Raw genomic sequence first — 21,923 nt, forward strand, 5'->3', positions numbered from 1 at the left:
ATCACCTTCAGCACCACTGTCTTCCATGTTCCCACTACAATGCCCTATTAAGCCCCTGCTAAAGCATTCAACTCCATAGTTACAAAATCCATATTTCTCCAAACAAAAACATGGTCAGGCCTGTCACAGCAGTGCCACACTCTCAGTTTCAAATTCTGTATTAGGGTTTTGCTGCTGTGCACAGACACCATGACCACAGCAGTTCTTATAAAGGAAAATATTTAATTGGGGCTGGCTTACAGTTTCAGAGGCTTAGTCCGTTATTGTGGCAGGAAGCACGGCAGTGTGCAGGCAGGAATAGTGCAAGAGAAGGAACTGAGAGCTCTACATCTTGATCCACAAGCAGGGGACGGAGACTGTGGTGCAGCTGAGGCATAGGATCCCTCAAAACCTACCCGACAGTGACACACTTCCTTTAAAAAGGCCACACCTGCATCATCAAGGCAAAACCTCCTAACAGTGCTCCTCCCTATGGGCCAAGCATTGAAACACATGTGCCTATGGGGCCCATACCTCTTAAAACCACCACAGCTATATATGTTAAATATGTTTTTAAAAGCTTTCTTGTCCTTTTCTATACCATCCTTTCCTTTGCCTTAGGTCAGACGTTTTCAGTCTGTGGGGTTTGACCCTTTTGGAGGTTGAATGACTTATTCTGAGGATTCCCCTAAGAACACCAGAATACAGAAACACACAGGTACTTACATTTTGATTCATAACAGTAGCAAAATTACTGTTATGAAGTAGCAGTGAAAATAATTTTATGATTGTGAGTCACCACAACATGAGGTTCTGTATTAAGGGTTGCAGCATTAGGAAGGTTGAGAGCCACTGCCCTTGCTGACCTTGCAATCTGTGTCATGTCAGGATAAGAAATGTCTCCTCCACATTATTCTCCAGTTGTTATTCTTGTCATGAACAGTGTCATCTAATTCGAAGATGTGCTAATAACAAGTGACTCCTATGCCTGTTGACTGACATTCCTCATAGGATTCCTGAGACACAAACCATATGTAAATCAATTCTATTTTTCAAACAAGCCAGGGCTGTTAAACAGAACTCCTGAGTAATATTAAGTTGGTCCCACTTTTGATGCTACATGGTCTAAGAGGGGATGTCACTTTCAAGCAACGTGATTTGTCATTAACAATACAGATAACTTTGTGAGACAAGCCTGCAGTAAAATCAGCTATTTCTATATTCTTAGCTTAGCTCAACAGAGTATTTACTAAGCACGTATAGTATTCTTTCAGACAATAAATTTAGTCATAGACCTGGGATCTCTTTCTCCTCAGCTTATACAACTTCATCCAAAAATGTTGATTGACTGCCCATTTCATACCTGATACTTAAAAAATGAAACAAGAATGTTTTAAATAATATATGAACAATATCAGTGATGAGTGTGTCTTATTTCTTTCCTGCTGTGGGCATTTCCTCATGTTTACAGTAATATGGTTTTATGTAAATTCTGTTACCATATTGCTCTTCTTTAACTCCAAGAAGGATTGTGCAGATCTATCACAAATATCCCACTATCTCATTCTTTTACTATAGGGATGGGCACATGATCCAGGTCAGAAGCATTCCATGTTCACCATCTGGTCCAAGCCAGCTGCTAAAATGGGCATGGGACAAAAACGGTCCAAGCAGAGTCCTCCTATGGGGCATAACATTTATTTGCAGAAATAATCTTTATGATGTCATGCTTTTCATCATAAGACATAAAGCTTTTCATCTGGGGAATTCTCATATATCTATTCACTTATGAGTAGATGATTTTTACTTTTAATATTCCATACCACTCCAAATTCTACCCTGGGTCTTAGATAGAATCCGTCTGCTTGTAACACCTTATAAAACTCTTGCAAATTGATTCTACTATTCAAAATTATTTCACATCCTGCCACATAAGTGACAGAAACACAATTAAAACAGGGTGAGTCGAGTAGTAAAAAGAGAGGTGTAGTTGAAGTATTACATCTTAGGTTTCAGAATCAATGGCATTTAGTGCACAAAAGATATGGGGTAAAATAAGAAGAAATAGTTGGAAGGGAGTCTGTGAATGGACTGTCTGTTTGAAAGTTGAAAAGTTAGAAGAGGAGAGAGGAAGACGGTGTGTATAGAATGAGCATCAGGCTCCTATGAGGCTTCGGAGTATCTGGTGAGTTGGCAGGAACCCTGTGGTAATAACACTAGAGAGTCTTGCCTATTCGTGCTCAGTCTTGAGAGCATCCCAGGAAGGATTTGGCTTTGGTCAAAAGGCTGAAATGGATTCTAGATATGGTGATGTGAATAAAATGGCTCCCATAGACCCAATGTTTTGAATACTTGGCTATAGGGGATGGCACTATTAGGAGGTGTGGCCTTGTTGGAGAAAGTGTGTCACTGTGGGAGGCAGGTTTTGAGGTTTTATATGCTTAAGCTCTGCCCAGTGTAGCACACAGCCTCTTTCTGCTGCCTCTGGATCAACATGTAGAACTCTCAGCTCCTTGTCTACCTGCATGCCACCATGGTTTCCAACATGAGGATAATGGGTTAAACCTCTGAAACTGTAAGCCAGCCACAATTAAATGTTGTCCTTTATAAGAGTTGCCATAATCACAGTTGTCTTTTCACAGCAATAGAACGCTAAGGCATGGGGTCAGTGCTAGGGATATTATTTAACCTCAGTTCTTTTTATGGGCAATCTGAATGACACAGTTACATGTTTGGCATAGTGATCCCCCAAAAGGTCCAGGAATTTGCTGAAAAAGTAGGACTAAGGGAAAAGCTATTGGTTTTGCAAGCAAGACGACTTGGGTACTATCTCCAGAATATCTCTCTCTCTCTCTCTCTCTCTCTCTCTCTCTCTCTCTCTCTCTCTCTCTCTCTCTCTCTCTCTCTCTCTCTCTCTCTCTGTGTGTGTGTGTGTGTGTGTGTGGGTGGGTCTGTGTGGGTGGGTCTGTGTGTGTGTAATTAGTCTGTGTCACACATTAAAAATCCCAATGCTAGGAAAGAAGAGAGAGAGAGATCCTCAAGGACAGCTGGCCAGAAAACACGGTATTTATGATGAGTTCCAAGTGTGTCTCAAGAAAATATTGATGGGTGCCATGTGAAGACTGATATCTAAATTCATACCCTAGCTTCCACACACACCTACATTCATAACAAAAAGTGTTCCTCCTCAGGCCCTGACACACACACACACACACACCTACATTCATAACAGACCTATGCATTTGTGCACAGACAAAAAGTGTTCCTTCTCAGCCCCTGACACACACACACACACACACACACACACACACACACACCTACATTCATAACAGACCTATGCATTTGTGCACAGACAAAAAGTGTTCCTTCTCAGCCCTTGACACACACACACACACACACACACGACTGTTTAGTTTTATCAGTGATACGTATGATACCGAAGGCAACACTTTGAGCTTCTAGTTCATTGAACTTTATATTGCACTGTCCTCCAGAGGAGATGTTCTTTTCATAAAATCTGCTTCTTGTCTGACCATCCTGTTCATTGTGTACTGAAAAGTTAAAGCTCCCTCCCAAGAAGGCTCAAAATTCTTAAGTCTTGGGCCCGCTCTGGGAAGCCAAAGAAAAAAATGGCCCAGCCAAAGCAGTAGGAACCATGAGAAGTTTCCCTAAGCTGGAAGGTGACACGTGAGCATTTAAAAAATACATCATCCTTTAGCCTGATGTCACCATAAATCTTAAAATCTTGTCTAGCTAGAAACATCCTATCCAGAACCATAAAACAGTGACACAAACAACTTAATACTCCTCTTTTTAAAGGCCCCATAGGCACATTCTTCCTGAATACAAGATCTCCCATCCAACTTCTCCCCACCATAGTGTTACATTTATAAATTTTATGTTAAACCACCAAGAATGACACAACCACCTGTAGAGCTAAGCAGTCTGGTACTTTCCCCTTTACTGAGACAGGAAGGACTACCTAGCTGTGTTCATATCAACCCACATGCCTGAGTCTTGCCTCTGGCCACCAGCAGGAGCCTGCCATCACACCAGGCATGTCAGCATGTTGACAAAAAGAAATAGCATCTTTTGCTTTATTAGTTGGAATCTGAAGTATGTGTTGAGGTGGAGGCTAGTGCTGCTTCTCTGGAAGTATCCCCAAATCTGGAATTGCTCATGCAAATAAAATCATAAATCACTGAAGTGGCCACTGATCCCTGAAGACGCTTAATTCATCCTTCTGACACTATGGCCTCACAGTGCTTTAAGAAAGCCTCTTTCTTTATATGTAGGAGTGGCAATGGAGGAGGTAATTATGATAAAGTGTGTAAGAGGAAGACAATACTAGTACATCAAAAACATGACATATGTATGTGTATACATGATCTACTTCTACCCATATATGATTATTAGAAAAATAGATTCATATGCTCAAAGGATAATACAAAGCCACTTAGTTCATTCTGTTTTGCTCACCCTACAATGTAGTCTTATATTATTTTGGTGCCAAATTCAGAGTCAATTAGAAGTTTCAATTTACAAAGGAACTTCAAGTATAACTCAGAGTGATAGCTGGCTACTTGATAGTAAAGACAGGTGACAAAACAAACCCTTAAACAGACAGAGAAGTTTTATAAGTGATCAGTAATCTCTCTTTTGTACGTGTGGTATATATGCATGGTCTTATGTGTGGGGGCTCTCATATATGCACAGATTGTGTGTGTGTGTGTGTGTGTGTGTGTGTGTTTGGCAGTTTGGCAGGGGTTCCCAGAAGAGGGCAATGGATCTCCTGGAGTCTGAGTTCCACGTAGTCATGATCTGTTTAACCAGAGTACTGAGATTGATGATGTCTTCTTCAAATTGCTTTCCACCTTACATACTGAAACAGAGTCTTTTGTTGAACCCAGAGCTCACTATTTTGGCTAGTCTAGCTAGTCACTTTGCTCTGAGAATTCTATGTCTTCTGTGTGTTAGGATTGCAGGTAGACCACCACACCCACCCAGATTTTATGTGGATTCTTGCGATCTGAATTCTCTTCCCCTTACTTGCAAGGCAAACACTTTATCCACAGAACCATCTTCCCAGCCAGGATAAGCAAGGCCTTAAATTGATGAAATTTACACTATGAAATACATACTGTGAACAATTAGTTTAGCAATAGTTAATGATTAAATGTATAGAATTTCCACCATATGACAAATACTTTGTAATATATACTGCTTCTAATGTGCTACATGCCTGAGTCTGGCATATCTGTACAGGTGACTGTTATCATCAATGCTTTCTAGACAATGCTAATGAGGCATGGATTATTTCCAGAGCTATGAATTACTGGAAAGCTACATTACAATCAGCTAACTCTATTTTAGTTAGAAACAAGCCAATTGTTTTAGCTATACAACCTTTCAAAATATCTTAATATTATCCCTAAGCTAACAAATTATACTCTAAAGAGCATTGCCTGATTATTTGCTTTATATCACTCACTGAGCCAGTACCAGGGGTCTATTGCTACATTAGACTAAGTTCTATTCACAATCATGCGCATGTCTGGCATGGGTCGTGTGGTTTACTAATAACGGCGATCATTAAAGCTATAGTAAACCTTTTTCTCTGAGATGTTGCCACATATAGACGGTGCCCTAAGAAGTTCATATATACAACTCACTTAATGTTAACAAGAGACCAGTGAGTTCTTCTTTCCCACTACACACTTCTCAGCTTAGTGCCTAATTCAGAGCAATGCAAAGAGGGAAAGTGCATGGTGAACGCACGAGTATACAGTTTCCGCTATGCAAGACAAACATGTGCTAGAAATCTCCTGCACAACCTAGGACCTAGTTAATAACACAGTACGGCACACCTTAAAATAAACTGAGAAGACAGATCTCTGGACTCCTTTAAACTAAAGCACTTATTAGTTCTAACAGTACATTACCTACGATCACGGTCTCTCTGTGCAGCGCTGCCAGACCATCTTCAGGCTGTCCAAGGCAGGTATCGTTCAGCCACCAACATCTACTTCCCCAGACATCTGTAACATATTCTCTCTTTATGTGTACTTGTTGATCAATATTTGGAAAGGAATGAGTCATTTCCATTATAAGTTATTGAATGGATTCTGATATAGATTGTATCAAAGATGTTGATGTAGCCAACTATGAGCTCACTGATCTTAACTGTTAAAATCTCACTACGTTGTAACCAAACTCAAAAGTCCTCAGAAAACTTGCATAATTCTTGTAAAAAGTTTATACCAGCCTTGAAAATACTATGTATGGAAGCTGTCATTCCATATCTTCATATTTCTTTGTGGACCAGAATCCTCACACTTTCAGATATGAGACCAAAAAAGCAAGAAAAAAATAACATTGGGTAAATGCCTGTCATGACATATGTGTTGCCTTGATAGAGACCATCTACTCTTCAATATTCTTACTCAAGGCAAACAACACAGTCCAGCCTTCACATTGATATATGTGAAGATTATGGTAACAATTATAGACAGATTCTTTCTTTTGTAATAGTATACATTTTATTTGAAGTACTTAAAAATACTTTTGCTTCTAAGGTATCCAGGGGATTCACTGAGATACTCAAAGTATTCTCTGCATGAAAAATTAAGACCTTATGAGCTAAGCAACTCCATAAGAGACTGCAGATCCAGAAGACCTGGGCTCCCAGGAAATAGTCACATGTTCCTGGGATATTCTGACAGAGTGGCTGACTTGATGTTAGCTTTTACTTGTTTGTATTAATATAATGCTTGCTGCTATAACAATCCTCAAATTATAATGTTTTAAAATAATATGTGTGTTCCTTAGCCATGTTAATGGTACTGTATGGCATGCACACTTGTGCTGTACTATCTCTTATTTCATAATCGAGTACCGCAGTGTCCCTGCCGCTTTCCATACTTATTCACTCCGTTTAAGCCAGCAAAGAAAGGAAACCAGCAAGCATGGACAAAAGGTTACGATAAGCATATTATTCTCCACTCCTGGGTTAGAAATCATGTGGATACAGGGATATGCAAGGGTGTGGGGGGAAATGCCAGGCAAGAATAGTAAGTAAGCCTCCAGGATGCACTCCTGCCAGGACTAATGCACGTTATTGACATATTTTAGTATTCATACTGCCAATAGTATCTTCCACTTGCTTATCTCACAAATTTCATGTCAGATGCTTTTGTGCCAATCATCAGAAACCACTAGAGGTCTTGCAAAACCGATACTAGAGGATAAAGAGATGCGTCAGCAGGAAAGGGATCTGGCTACTGTTGCACAGGACCAGGTATTGATCCCCAGCACTCACACAATGGCTCACAGATGTCGGTAACTGCCATTCTGTGGGAATCCTGTGCCCTCTTCTGGCTTCCGTGGGCACTTTATGCATATGGTACACAGACAGACTCACAGGCAAAATTTTACAAATTAAAAATAAATAAATAAAAAACACTGGTCCTAGAATGACTGAAAGAGTGACTCCGAGATGTCATGGACCTGCCACTCTATAGTGACAAGGGCATTTCTTCTTATGATCACTTGTGAATAAAACTACCCAAGTCTTTTCTCTGCCAGATTAAATGGAGTGAATAAGGATGGAGAGTGGCATGGACTCTGCTCTATTTGATTATAAAATACTGTAGGAATAGGGGATAGTCTAGCAGACATGTGTATGCCTTACAGTACCATTAACATGGCCAAGAAACAATATATTATTTTAAGACATTATAATTTGGGGATTGTTTTATCAGCTAGCTAGCACAGTCAATAGAGTGAAAGTTACAAGATTCTGAAGAAAATGGGTAATGAAAGGAAACCACACGAAGCAAGGTTTCTTCAGAAGAAGAAACCTATAACCATTAAAGGTTTAAGATAATCATTATGTGAGTGTGAACATTTTTTGAGTTGGAAAAACTGCTGATGTAGTGATCATTCAAAAGAACTCAGCATAAGAGAGAAACTGGCTTTGGGTAAACATAAGTGATTTGATTTGAGGCCCATTGGGCCAACAGTTTGGTATTGTTTCACAGCTCTAAAAGGGGTTAAAGTAACAACTGACAAGGTAAACATTATTAGGCTGTGTGTGGTGCTGAGATATGCAAATGAGTGAGGCTGGCAAGAGAGAATGTTTAGCCAAAGGAAAAAAATAGAATTATTTGTGTTATTAAGTTAAGAAAAGTCTTTTTTTTTTTTTTTTTTTTTTTTTTTTTGATTAGGCTATGGTGATGCTGGGTGAACGTGATATAGGATGGATAATTATTGAGCTATCTGAAATCTTTGAAATCTCTGTTTTGGATATCTGTGTGTATCATGCAACTCCTGCTTGCTTTTCTGCCCATATTGTTTCACAGAATGCACTGGAGAATGCTCAGGGAAAGTTCACTTGGGCTCCAATCCCCTCCCACCGATGCGTAATTATTTTCCTTTTGACTTCATTTCTTGGTAAAAGGCATCAGGCTGCTGTAGTCATTCCCTGAAGTGTTAGTAGTTCTTTTCCTGGATCTCTTATCTCTAAAGGAGGCAATGTACCCATAGGGGGAAGGGGACTCTTTCTTCATCCTCCCTGTGGACCTATTCCTTTCTCTCAGCCCCAACTTGGAGAGTTCATGAAAGAGGAGTGAGTCTTACACAAGCAGGATCAAATGTATGATGTATTTTTAAGCTCACAGTCTTTTTGACTCCCAAATGAGGGAAAAAAAAGAAAAACAATATTTCCAAAGGAGAGTAGGGCCAATACCATGGGCTATCTCCTTGGAATAGTCTGTAAATAGCCTCCATATCAGGAACAAAGAATGTGCAGTTGCAAGTCAAAAAGTCACGTCCAGAGAAATTGCCACGTTGGCTTGTTATTCCTCTAACGAAGTCCCTGTTGGCACAGCTCAGGCCGATGTCAACAGGACACGTTTATTGCTTCACACAGCCAGGCTTTGTCATGTGGAATCAGTTGACATGTGGGAGGTGTTTTATGCCTCTTTCCTTCATCTGCCCTCACTCAAGCACTTGAAGACACTAGTTACTAAACCAAACACAAATAAATAGAGAGACGTCAATTAGGACATCCTGCAGAGTGTGTTGCGCATGATTAAACTGTATTGAAATAAAGAATGGAATAATTAATTCCTGAACAAATTTACTTGTCTGAGTCTAATATGGGAGCTGGCTGCAAAGTTTGTTTTTAATTTCACTAAATAGAAAAATATAAGCCAGGCCGATTGGTACATGCCTATAATCTAGGGATATGAAGCAAGAGGGTCGTGGGTTCGAGGCTATCCTGGAGTACATGCAGTAAGATCCAGTTCCCGAAACATGGTCAAAGAAGAGTATAAATTGATAGAAGAGACTTCTTTGTGAAAATGTTTAAGATGTCGGACACTGGAGAGAGCTAGAACCCCCCAGTTTTTTCTTTACTTCCTTTTTGTAACACGGCAAGGTTTGGGAAGTAGTGCCAGTCATGTTTCTTCATGTGAACTTGTAGGGGGAGGGGGTCTGAAAGTGGTGGTGCAGGTAAGAAGGGAGAACTGAAGCCTCTCGCAGGAATCACAGGCAACACAGCATGGTGAGCTGTGCTCTAAAAGCAATAACGTTAGTGTGGCTCAAAGCAAGGTTCTCTGGAGCATCCTGGCACACGTACCAGACACTGCCTTCTAGTGTGAAAGTTAATCTGTCCAAGAATTTGAATTTTAAGAGTAGTTGACAAATGTCTGAGTCTACATCATTATTAGTAAAAAGTTCAACCATAACCCTGAGGTTAACATATTTATCTTTGGCTGTGCCTGCACCCAGCCTCACTGGGCCCTTGGTGCCTGTCTTCTTACACACATCTCGAAAACTTCTATCCAAAACTGTTGACATTCTTTCCCCCACATTTGTGCCAAACTCTGTTAAAACTATTTTCCAGGGACAACTTAAGCTGCACTCATGGGAGGTGATGAGACCTAGCGTGTGTGTATCCATGTGTACATTGTATGGGTCCGTGTGTGCGCGCAATGCACATGCATGTGTATGAATGCAGAGGCCCACGGTTGGCAACGGGAAGGTGCATAGACGGCTCTCTGCCTTATTCACTGAGAAAGAGTTTAAGTTGAACCTAGAGTTCACCGGTCCGCATAGGCTAGTTAGCCACCCGTCTCGTGGATGCTCTATCTCTGCTGTCTAAGAACTAGGATTACAGGTCAGGCAACTTGGCATCTATGTGTGCGGAGGACCCAAAGTCTAGACTTCACATGTAGGCAGCCAGTGCTTATTCCCAACCCTAGGCCCATCTGTCACCTTTTAACATTTTTTTCATGACATACTTTTACTTTTGGGCAGCCAAGATGGTCAGAGAGAGCCCGCCCCCATCCCTCCCAGGTTAATTGATCCCTTTAGACAATAAACAAGATACCTGGGAACACACCTGCTTACATGAAACAACCAATGACAAATGCACAACCCTCATGATTTCTTAATTGCCACACAATGAGCCACAATGTCTCTGATCTAACGTATCCCGTAGCCAAGCTCCAGACAACTAGAAACCTGCTTCATATCTCAGATCTTGCTACATTATTCAAATGACTCCATCTCAAGCTCTTCTCTTGCCCTGCCTTGCTTTACCACAAAAGCACAGTACCTGCTCTGGGCATGCTTCCTTCCTTTCACTTGCTGAGCCCGGTGTGTTCAGCTGTGGTCCTGCCAGCTTCAGATCACCCCTTCTCTGGAAAACTGTCAACGGGAGACTCTTCTTTCAGTGGCTCTGACCTATGTCATCACTCCATCAGCTCCATAAATCAGCATCCCATGGGTACGTTTTAACATGACTTGCTTTCTACTTCCCCTCTCCTTTTCCTCCTGAGCCTGTTCTCATTTTACATTTATGTTATAGAATATAACCACTTGAAATTTTGATTGCTTAGGCAAAAACCAATTGAAACAATATAGTAAAATACAACAGAAATCTGATCCAGGAAAAAGCAGGTAATATTTTAATTAGTGTAGCTTTAGGCATTATTTTAGTATAGCAATATATTTATTTTATATGTATGGATATTTACTCAAATGGGATACTACTCATTTTAGCTCAAAAATATGCTACTGAAAGCTATACATTTCTATAAAACACTGTTTACTAATTTTGAAAGATAAAAATAAGGCATATTGCAATTAATTCTATGTTGTTTATTTTATTGTTTTAGTTTAATGCATTAACCAATAATAAGGTAAAAATTCATTTATTTATATTTTCACTTTTATATATTTATGCCTGTGGATAAATCCCCAAGAAAAACTTGATAAATTTTAGTGTATACCACTTTTATATATGAAAACCTAGTGCCAAATTTAGCATCAGAATACATGTTATATTTCTATTTCCTCCTACTCTTAAAGTATATTTTAGAAACTCTCTCTTATCCCTCCATAAAAAATCTTTTTCAGTCTTTTAAACTAAATTATCAATGTCAGAAATTGAAAATAGCCATATCTCATTTGAATTTCATTGGTCAGGATTTAATGGGATTTTCTTGTACATTGATTACTCATATTTCCTGTTTATGAATGCCTCATTCACATTCTTTGCCTATTGGTTGTTTAGCTATTTATTACACTTGTACTTAATCAACTTTGAAATCAATTCTAAATCATACATATATTGACAAGTATGTGCCTTTGGTTGCCATTTTCTCTCAATCTTATTGTTAGAATGCAGAACTTCAAACAGGAACAATTTTGTCAGTCCATCAGATTTTTATTTTTAGTTCCCTTGAAACCTATAGATAGAGGTCTTCATGGCTACATTATGAAATATCTTCAGTGTTTCTGTTGTTTTAAGTTTACTTGGTTTTTGATCCATCACTGAATAATAACTTCTTTTCTTTTCAATTTCCAGCCATGTGATTCCCCACTTTCATATTCATCTTGGCTCAAAACCCTGAAGATCACCTCACCACAACCTGCTGTTGGTGTCACACATCCAAGTAGTTTCTTTAACCACAAGAAACTTCAGAGGGCTCTTCAGCTTTATGAATGTCTGTGTATATTAGCTCACCTGGCCCTCACACAACCAAGGAGGGATTATTTGGCCCTCTTTTCCCATCAACCTCTCAATGACACATGGGACCTTTTCCAGGAATAGAAAAGGAAGGCCTGGAGAATTAAAACCAACCACAGAGAGGTCCAAGAACAGGTCAACGTAAAATTCACTCCGGAAACTGTCTGATTCCCAAAGCCGTCTGCCTCCCACAGCACAATTTCTGCAGCCCTGCACACTTCTCTGCGGCAAACTTCCTACTGTGCACTCTCACTTCCTACAGACCCATGGGGCAGTTTTTTATTGTCCACTGGCATTTTCAGGTGTCTCTCCATCTATTCAGAGTAATGATCTCAGATTAATCTTCTTAAATTAAAGTTGTGTACAGGCTCAGGATCTGATGGTCAATAGAAGCTTTTATCTTCCATGACTATTCTACACAGACCTCAGGGACACCAACAGTCTGCCAAACACTCAACCCCACCTCATGCTGTCCTAAAGGAATGGCTTGTTTCCAGTTACCACTTCCCGCTACAATCAGGCCTGCCTTTCCCTTCTTCCAACACCCTGTCCTTCCTGAGACCCAGCATGAATCTCATGTCCTTCATTAATCTCTTTTTGGAAACTTCCAGTAGACATTTCATGTCTTTCCCGCCTTACGTTCCGCTGAGCACTATCTGCAACTCCCATAACTGACAAACTTTGCTTTGTAGCTGATGCCAGGGCCTTACTTTCCTTATCAGACTGTCAACTTCTGGAGTTGATGGATAGTCTCTTCTTTATGTTTTTATTACCCATTTCAATGTGTAGAATGAGCATAGGTAATCTCTGAAAAATAAAGTAACTAGTGAATAAATGAGTAATGAGGAGAAGGCCTGTTGAGGAATAAACTATGGAATGGCTTGCTTCTTTGAAAGTGCCTATTTTCCAAAAGATTCTGTCCTTTCACATTTTTCTTTCTTTTTCTGCAGCCAATAAACACCGCTACCCTGAGAAGACTGAGTCCTGACTTGTAAAAAGCTATGGTTTAAGTTACTACTTTGATTCCTGAAAACACATTAATGCTCTTGGGAACATTGGTCCATCTGTATCAAAGAAATGGTTCTCTGCCTGTGATGAATGAAAGACTTGAGAATCCCCCCTCCCATTATTGCTCAATGGTTATGACAGTGTGTGACATGTGAGGGTATGGGAAGGGTTAGCTGAGGGTACCATCTTAGACATATTAATACAACTTATTCTCAAATCTCGTGTTGGTCTTACATTCCTTGAGGGTCTACCTATAAAATCTGTATGTCTTGCCCCCCTGACCATTAAATAGACCTGTTTTATGTGGCTCTGAGGTTTTTGAACTGAAAATTAGGAACAAAAATCACATTGCATGCCATCCCTCTGTCCAGGGGAGCCCTTGTCCTTGATGGGCATCATCAGAGAGAAGAAGAACAGCCACGTGACATGCGGAAAGAATGGAATGCTCCAGAAGAACTCCTTGCCCTAACAGTGAAACATTTTAGAGAGGGCTGGGTGCCAATTTGCTAGAATTGAATACATCAGATTTCTAACATCTAATAACAGATGTTCTGGCTACAATTCATGAAATCATTTAATATTGCTTTATGCTGTGGTAATAAAAATGTCATCTGGCTCTACTTGGCCCAGGTTGCATATCTTTCTCAAAGGGTCCAAATGATTCGGTGCAGTTCTTGGATCAAAGGGGCTGACGGTCCCTGAATCTTATAGGCTAGTGGACATGATATGATCTAAGAAGGGACATGTGCTGCTGCCCTAATGTGTGCCTTAGATTCAACAGTTTAAGGTATGCCCCTGACCCCTAAACTTGCTCAGACTCCAATCCTAAGAGAAAAAGAACAGTTTAGGGGAGTCTCATACTTTCCATCCATCTCACATCTGGCAGTATGAACATATGGGGAATGCTAAAATAGGTGGACCAAACATGCAGGATGTGACTGGCATGGTACCAGACTTTATCACCAAGGTCTTAGAGCAGCATAAGTAAGTAGAGATGATTTCTTAGAATAAGCATTGCAGGAGAGTTGGAATTATCCACTGAGGTAGGGAAAGGGAGAATGCATCCAATGGAGCCCGACTATAAATCAGGAGACTCTCCAACAAGAAGAGATGGTGAAGCTGCCAAGATGACTTGAAGATTAAAATAAATAAGTTAATCAAGAAATATAGTCTAAAGGAGATAGGAGTAAAAGAAGGGTACTTCTTGTGCTCAGAAAACATCTGAAGTAAAAAACAAACAAAGGAGAAGTGGAGGTGTTAAGATAGAAATGCTTAGATCCCTGGGATCTGTTCCAGAAACAAATTAAAGGGAAATAACAGATAACTCAGGGCCTATAAAACATGAACCTGTTTCTCAAGTTTTTAAAGAGTGAAAATTCCTCCTCAGAAGCTATGCTACCAATGTTTCCTAAAATCAAAGACCAATACTGAATATCAGCAATGGCATCACACAGGCTGTTTAGTCCTACAGTGACCTACCTACTGGGTGAGCTCAGAACCCTAGAGGCAAAGAGTGATGGTTTTTCCTTTTCCTTTTTTCTTTCCCTTTTCACTGTCAACTCAGCTGGCTCTGAAGTCAGCTAGAAATTGTCCGTCTAGGTGTATCTTCAAGGATACTTCTGGAGACATTTAAGTGAGAGAAGAAGACCTACCCTGAATGTGATGGCATCATCCCATAGGTTAGGGTCCTGAACTGAATAAAAAGTAATTAAAGGAAAGGTCTACACAATACAGTGAGCCAATTCATATACTTACCAAATGACTTCAAAATTTGAGCTAAAATTAGCCCCTCTTTCTTTTTTTATTTCTTTAAAAAAAAACTGTTTACTTAATTTATTCAGGAGATGTGATGAAAAAGTATTATATATACTTGAAAATGTCAAAATGGCATGCATTGTTTGATATAATTAGTGTATGGCTATATTATAAATACAGTAATATTAAAATATTCATATGTGTATGACTAGAAACCAACTGTCAAGAAAGTAGACAGTAATCTAGGAGTTGCACCTGAGATAGCCTGATTGGCAAAGGCACTTATTGCCAAGCCTGAGGACCCGAGTTCAGATTTCCTCTAAGGCCCACACACAGGCAGATGCAAACTCACATGGGCAACAAATAAATAAATAAAATGTTAAAGAGTATCTAATGCTTACTACTCAATGTAAATATTGAACACTAGCTTTCCTTTTTTTTTTTTTTTTTTGTCCCTTGAACTAGGCAGGTTCTACTTTCAACTGACTCATGAAGATTACCAGGGAAAGTACAATAATAGAAATAGTCTGCTCTGGCTTATGTTTTAAGTGTTCTAATGTAGTGTGTTAGGGGTGGTGTGAAATCAGAGGTGAAGGCTAGTGGGAGGTTTCCATCATTGAGATGTACCCTAGAAGGGACTGTAGGACTTTTGTCACTTGTTTTATTCTGCCTCTGGTGTGAGGTGACATGTTTGTATTGGGTACTACCATGATACACCACCTTTTCCAAAACATGAGGCTAACTAATCATAAACTGAATCCTCTAAAACTGTGACCCAAATAGGCATTTTTCTCTGTAAGTTGATTATCTTGGATACTGACTTGAGTGATAGAACACTAGCAATCATCAGTGCGGAAAGCTTAGTGGATTCCAAGCTCTGTGTCAGGTGAGTTTTTGAGTTTTTAATTTTGCTTTCTCTTACAACTATTTTTGAATACAATTATTTTCCTTATCCGTCTACGACCACTTACTTATGAGATTAGTAGGGCCTCAATCGCTTCCGTATGGCCCTCAATCCCTGCTTCCCACCACTGACCGGAGGAGCAGAGCTGATATCTATGAGCCTGGGAAGCCATTCCTCTTCCTCTGGGCTCCAACACAGGTGGATAATGGCTTTTTAAAGCTCTTCCTCTTCGGAAGCTGAAATGATATATCGAAACACAGTCCCAGGAGTCAAATGTGAACTGGACCAGTATGAGGGTACAGGAGCCTGCAGAGAAGCACAACCTTGACAATACCAGAGACCCCCTTCCCGTTCTGTCTGGTGCAAAGATTCCCCACAAAGACCTCAAATGAAGAGCAGGGGGTGCAGATCTCCATGGGGTCCAATTACAACACATGAAACTCCAGCTGTCTGGTGATGGGTTTTCTGGGCCAAGGCCAAGGCGATGGTATGCTCCTCACAGGTAGTCTTTTCCCATTTCTGAGGCTCCCTGAGGTGTATTCAATAATGCTCTCCTCATCCTGAAGCAGATGGGAAAGTGTTTTAAAAGGTGCCAGGTTTATTTATGGAAGCATGAGACTGCATTTAAGAGATGCGCTTTGCCAATGTGAAATGTGAGCTCTCAAAACAGGAAGTGTGTTTTACTGCCTATTTATTTTATTGCTCTATCAGCTGCCCAGAGCTGAAGAACCCTTCCACTCAGGCATTATTTATTTTCGAACGTCTGAACCAGAACGTCTTGACCATCAGTGTGCATCCGACTCCTTACAGCCAGATTCCAACTACTAACATGTGCCATGTGCCTCACTGTCCTCTGGAGTGCAGGGTTGACAACTCTGGAAACACTGGAGAAACATTGCCCAGAGTCTTTATTTTCATTTGGATGAAACAGATGAAATCAATGAGAGCAAATAATAATAGAGAGAAGACATAGGAAATGCTGCTTAGAGTAATGAAGGACTTACTCTTCTCCTGTATCTTAAGATACTTGAGATTAACAACCCATGGCCACTGAACCCACATGGCATTCCCAGTGGAGGAAAATAGCTGGTTGACTTGAATTTGCCACTGGGAGCCATAATTAAGAAACAAAACAGAATTTACTGTGTGCTTCGGTTTATGGCTCTGACCCGTCATTGCTCTTTTCAGTTGTGAAGAGATGCAAGGTCCTAATCCAGAATTTATTAAATAGGCCAATAATAACTAGCTAGAAGCACTTTTTAATAGCAGAAGAATAGCCTTGTACATACAAAAGTACAATAGCTGAGTACAGAAACCTCATGTGTTGTTACAGATTCTATCAAATTGAGAACTGAGAAGGAATCCAGTGAGGAGAGGAATATGATTTGCCATCAGATACACTGGGGATATCCATAGATGATGAAAACAGACTCTAGATGGAAAGAGATAACATAATCACACATAGAAACACACAAACACAAAGAAACTGTGGTACATATACACTATGGAATACTACTCAGCTATTAAAAACAAGGAATTCCCGAAATTTGTGGATAAATGGATTGAGCTAGAAATGATCATAATGAGTGAGTTAACCCAGAAGCAGAAAGAATCAAATGGTATATACTCACTTATATCTGCATACTAGCCCAAGGGGCATGTCCCACCAAAGCCTCCACTTACCAGGAAACTGGGACAGAGGGGAAGGCATCCTATTGGGACTCTAAATGAGAGACGCAGGGGAGAACAGCAAAATAAAGGATCCAGAGGGTCCTAGAAATCTACAAGTAGAACAATATGATAGGCAGATTTGGGCCCAGGGGTCCCGCTCAAACTAAGGCACCAGCCAAGGACAATACAGGAGGTAAACTTTAAACCCCTTCCCAGATCTAGCCAATGGTCAGAATATTCTCCACAGTTGAGTGGAGAGTGTGATACGACTTTCTCACGTACTCTGGTGCCTCACATTTGACCATGTCCCCTGGAGGGGGAGACCTGGTGACACTCAGAGGATGGACAGCAAGTAGCCAAGAAGAGACTTGATACCCTATGAGAATATATAGGGGGAGGTAATCCCCCTCAGGAACAGTCATAGGGGAGGGGAATAATGGGAAAATGGGGGGGGGGGAGGAATGGGAGGATACAAGGGATGGGATAAACATTGAGATGTAACAAGAATAAATTAATTTAAAAAAAAAAAAGAAAAGAAACACACAAACACACATATGCATGCAAACCTGTATGTACACGGGTGCTTCTATAGTCTATTGTAGAAGAGACCTAGAAGTTCTTTCAGTTGAGTCTGTGGGAATCCTTCTGAATATGGTGCTTTCACATTTGGACCATATGGTACATACAAAGTCAAATTCCTGGGAGGAGTGCTCAGGCAGCACACGTGTGACAATGGCACCACCTTCTGGACATTCACAAATATATCTTTTTTCTTCTTGCCTGTTTCACTCATATCTCCTTCTCCACTGTGGCTCCCTGTTGTCCATGGGAATGTCTATAATCTGCAGCATTCGAGCCTTTTTGTGATCTAGCACAAGCTCATGTTTGGAGCCATCTCGTAATCTGCACATGGGTGATCAGTGCGTCTCTGAGTTCGTTCAAACTTGAATGCATCTTCATTCTCAAGTGCATCAACTCAAACTGGCGAACCAAGAGGGGAGCTGCAGATTGGCTTCACAGCTCAGTCAGTCCCAGATTGCTAGGATGAATAAGAACAGGAAGCATTGACATCTACAAAATGTAGGTTATAAGTGCTCATGACAACATGAACATGCATCTTGGTGGTGTTTAGAAGTTTAAATAGAAAAAAGACAGCCAAAAAAGCCATATAGCAGGACATGGATCTCAATTCAAAATATGCATAGTAACAATGAACATGCTAGGGCTTAGGAAGTGGATCAGTAGGTAGAGCACTTGCTGTACAAGTGTGAGGACCTGTGCTTGAATCCCCGTAATCTAAGTAAAGCTGGGCACGGTTTTATATGTCTGAATTTTCACTGTTCCTTAAGAGCGATGGGAGGCACAAACAGAAGAATCCAAGAATCCCACTATCCAGCAATTCTGACGTTCACAGCAGCAAACAGCAGAGAGACACCGTCTCAAATGAGATAGCAGAAGAAAACCAACACCTAAGGCTTCCCTCCAATTTCCACATATTTACAGAGGCATGTGCATGCCTTTGAAATACACACACACACACACACACACACACACACATGCACAACAAATATCATCTATACATAATGAAAATAAGTAAACATATAAAAGTGGGTTAATAAATTCACAAATGACAAAAATACAAACTAAAGCCTGGCAATATGACTGTCCATCAAATGTTGATAGATTACTATTGAAATGATAGTGTGTTTTGTTGCCTAGGAAACACGCAACTCTTAACCTTCTAAACGACATTAGTTCTAGAAGGAAATCTCTGAGTATTTACCGAAAACCCCAAAAATGCAGTTATAGTTTAATTGAGATATTTTGTTTCCAAACTTATCTCCAACATATATCACCAACATGTCTACTGTTTATGTGATGTTATTTAATGAGAAATAAGCATATTCTATTTTATTCTAATTTTTGCTTTTAAAATAGGCAGTGATCAATACCTATACCAAATATTACTGGTGCTTTATGTGGGATCTGTAAGAACAGTTGGGCATTTCAACCTGACAGTCTCAATACAAGCGTTCTACCCATATTCGCAAAATAATATTATGTTCAAACATATGTCCTGCTGGGTTGCTCATAGTAAAATTTCAGGGAACAATGTAAATATCCAGGAAGAAGTAAATAATTAAATACTCCTAGGATATGCATTCAGCAGAAACTGAAGTCATTAAAATAGCTTAAAAAAACTAAACAGCAAGGTGGCAAGTGCTTGTGGCATAGTGCTAAATGAAAGATATATAATAAAACCCAGCCGGCTTTGTGTGATTATGATTACATAGGAACGGTTCTGTGACATAATGCACGTACACAGAAGACAACAGTCCAAGCAGGCCTGAATTCTATTGCAGTTTTGTTCAGGCTAAGGTTTTCCGTGCTGCTCTCAGGGACTCAGCCAGTGCCAACTATGTTAGGCTAGAATGCACAGTGCCATCTGATAGAAAACTGGGGAGTTGAAATCCTGCGTAGAATCAGAAAGATTTCTTGTCCTTAGGCTGCTTCCTAGGAAAGTGCCATCACAGAGAAACCTAACACTTAAGTAGCTTTCTCAAAAGATAAATCATTTTTGCTCAAAACTCAAAACAAACAAAGCTTTCAGTTCTGATGTATCAGAAAACATGTATGTGCTGACCTGGTTCCCACACATTTAACTCAGTAACTCAAGGTTTTATAGCAAGAACTGAGACCTTCGGTTTATACGTCTTAATCCATTTGCAATTTCCCCTATACATCGTGTGCTCTAACCCCCTAAAGTGATCTGAAATACCCAGGTCCAAATAAGAAAGAGATTTAAAGAAAGAGACAAATTGGACTTTAACTGAAGGGAGAACCATGAGCCAGCCCCGTGCTGCATTCCCTGGAAAGGCAGATCCTCAAAGGACATGCCTCTCTTCTCAGAAAGGTTGGCCTGGCAACTTGCTCATACACTCCACTTGGAGAAAATTCTTTTCAGCACTCGCCAAAATGCCGGTCCAGGCTCCTTTGCCTAGCAGCCTTGAAAGCTTGCACACATTTAGAGAAAATACTTTCAAATGACTCTGGGGTTCTGCTTTATGTTTCATATTCCTTTGAACTTATTACCTCTTTACAATGTCTTGGACTATTAGTTTGGGAACATTTAAACTTAATGACTATATGGAAAGTAAAACAACACTTTGAAGTTTCCCAAGTCATTCATTTCTCCCTTTCATACACAGGAGGTTAGCGAAGGCTGGATGACGCCAGACCAAGTCACTTCAGGAATAAATAACTTATTTGGGGGTCTATGTAGATTGTTGCTCTGGCATGGAGGAGAGGATAGATCAGTTATGGAATGTCTAAGACAACCAAAGACATGATTAATGGGAGTCAGCTTTAAAATAGGACACATAGATGTGATTACTTCATACAGAGACCAGAGTCTGTCTGACCTGGGCTACCCAGGCATGAAGTCCTAAGACATTTGGGTCACAAATCTTTTGGTTTCATGATGAGCTGACAGTAAAAGAGAGATGCTGAAGATTTCCTCCGGCCATAAGTAACAGAGCTTGAGTAGCCATAAATGCAAGGAGGATGGCCATTAAAGAAAGTTGTGTCCAGAAGGTCAAGGTTCAAGAGGTCCATCTGAATGTTTTTGGGAGTATGGGCTCCTCCATATGATAATCCATATGCTATTACAGTTTGTATTTGTTTCTTTTTCCTATAGATAAGATCTTGGAAACTGTTGTGGGATAGTGTTCCCTGTGCTATATAGCAGACTTAGAAGTAGATATGGAGCCAAGAAACCAGAAAGACATGTTCATACTAAGTTTCTTAGATTCTTCAATAGATGTTTAGGGGAAATGGAAGATGACTAAAAATTGTTCCTAATTCTCATCAAATAAACAGCATAGCAATGTGAACCAAGGAACAAGTCTCTATAACAGAAGATAGTACTCAGCAGAGATCCAAGAACACTATTCCTCAGTTGCCTTTCCAAGAAAACACTAAATATATATTTATTGAGGGAAGATATATGCATTGAAAGGTATGATGGTACATATACACTATGGAATACTACTCAGCTATTAAAAACAAGGAATTCCCGAAATTTGTGGATAAATGGATTGAGCTAGAAATGATCATAATGAGTGAGTTAACCCAGAAGCAGAAAGAATCAAATGGTATATACTCACTTATATCTGCATACTAGCCCAAGGGGCATGTCCCACCAAAGCCTTCACTTACCAGGAAACTGGGACAGAGGGGAAGGCATCCTATTGGGACTCTAAATGAGAGACGCATGGGAGAATAGCAAAATAAAAGGATACAGAGGGTCCTAGAAATCTACAAGTAGAACAATATGAAAGGCAGATTTGGGCCCAGGGGTCCCGCTCAAACTAAGGCACCAGCCAAGGACAATACAGGAGGTAAACTTTAAACCCCTACCCAGATCTAGCCAATGGTCAGAATATTCTTCACAGTTGAGTGGAGAATGTGATACGACTTTCTCACGTACTCTGGTGCCTCACATTTGACCATGTCCCCTGGAGGGGGAGACCTGGTGGCACTCAGAGGAAGGACAGCAAGTAGCCAAGA

This window comes from Acomys russatus, chromosome 1, assembly GCF_903995435.1.
Source record: "Acomys russatus chromosome 1, mAcoRus1.1, whole genome shotgun sequence".
NCBI lineage: Eukaryota > Metazoa > Chordata > Mammalia > Rodentia > Muridae > Acomys > Acomys russatus.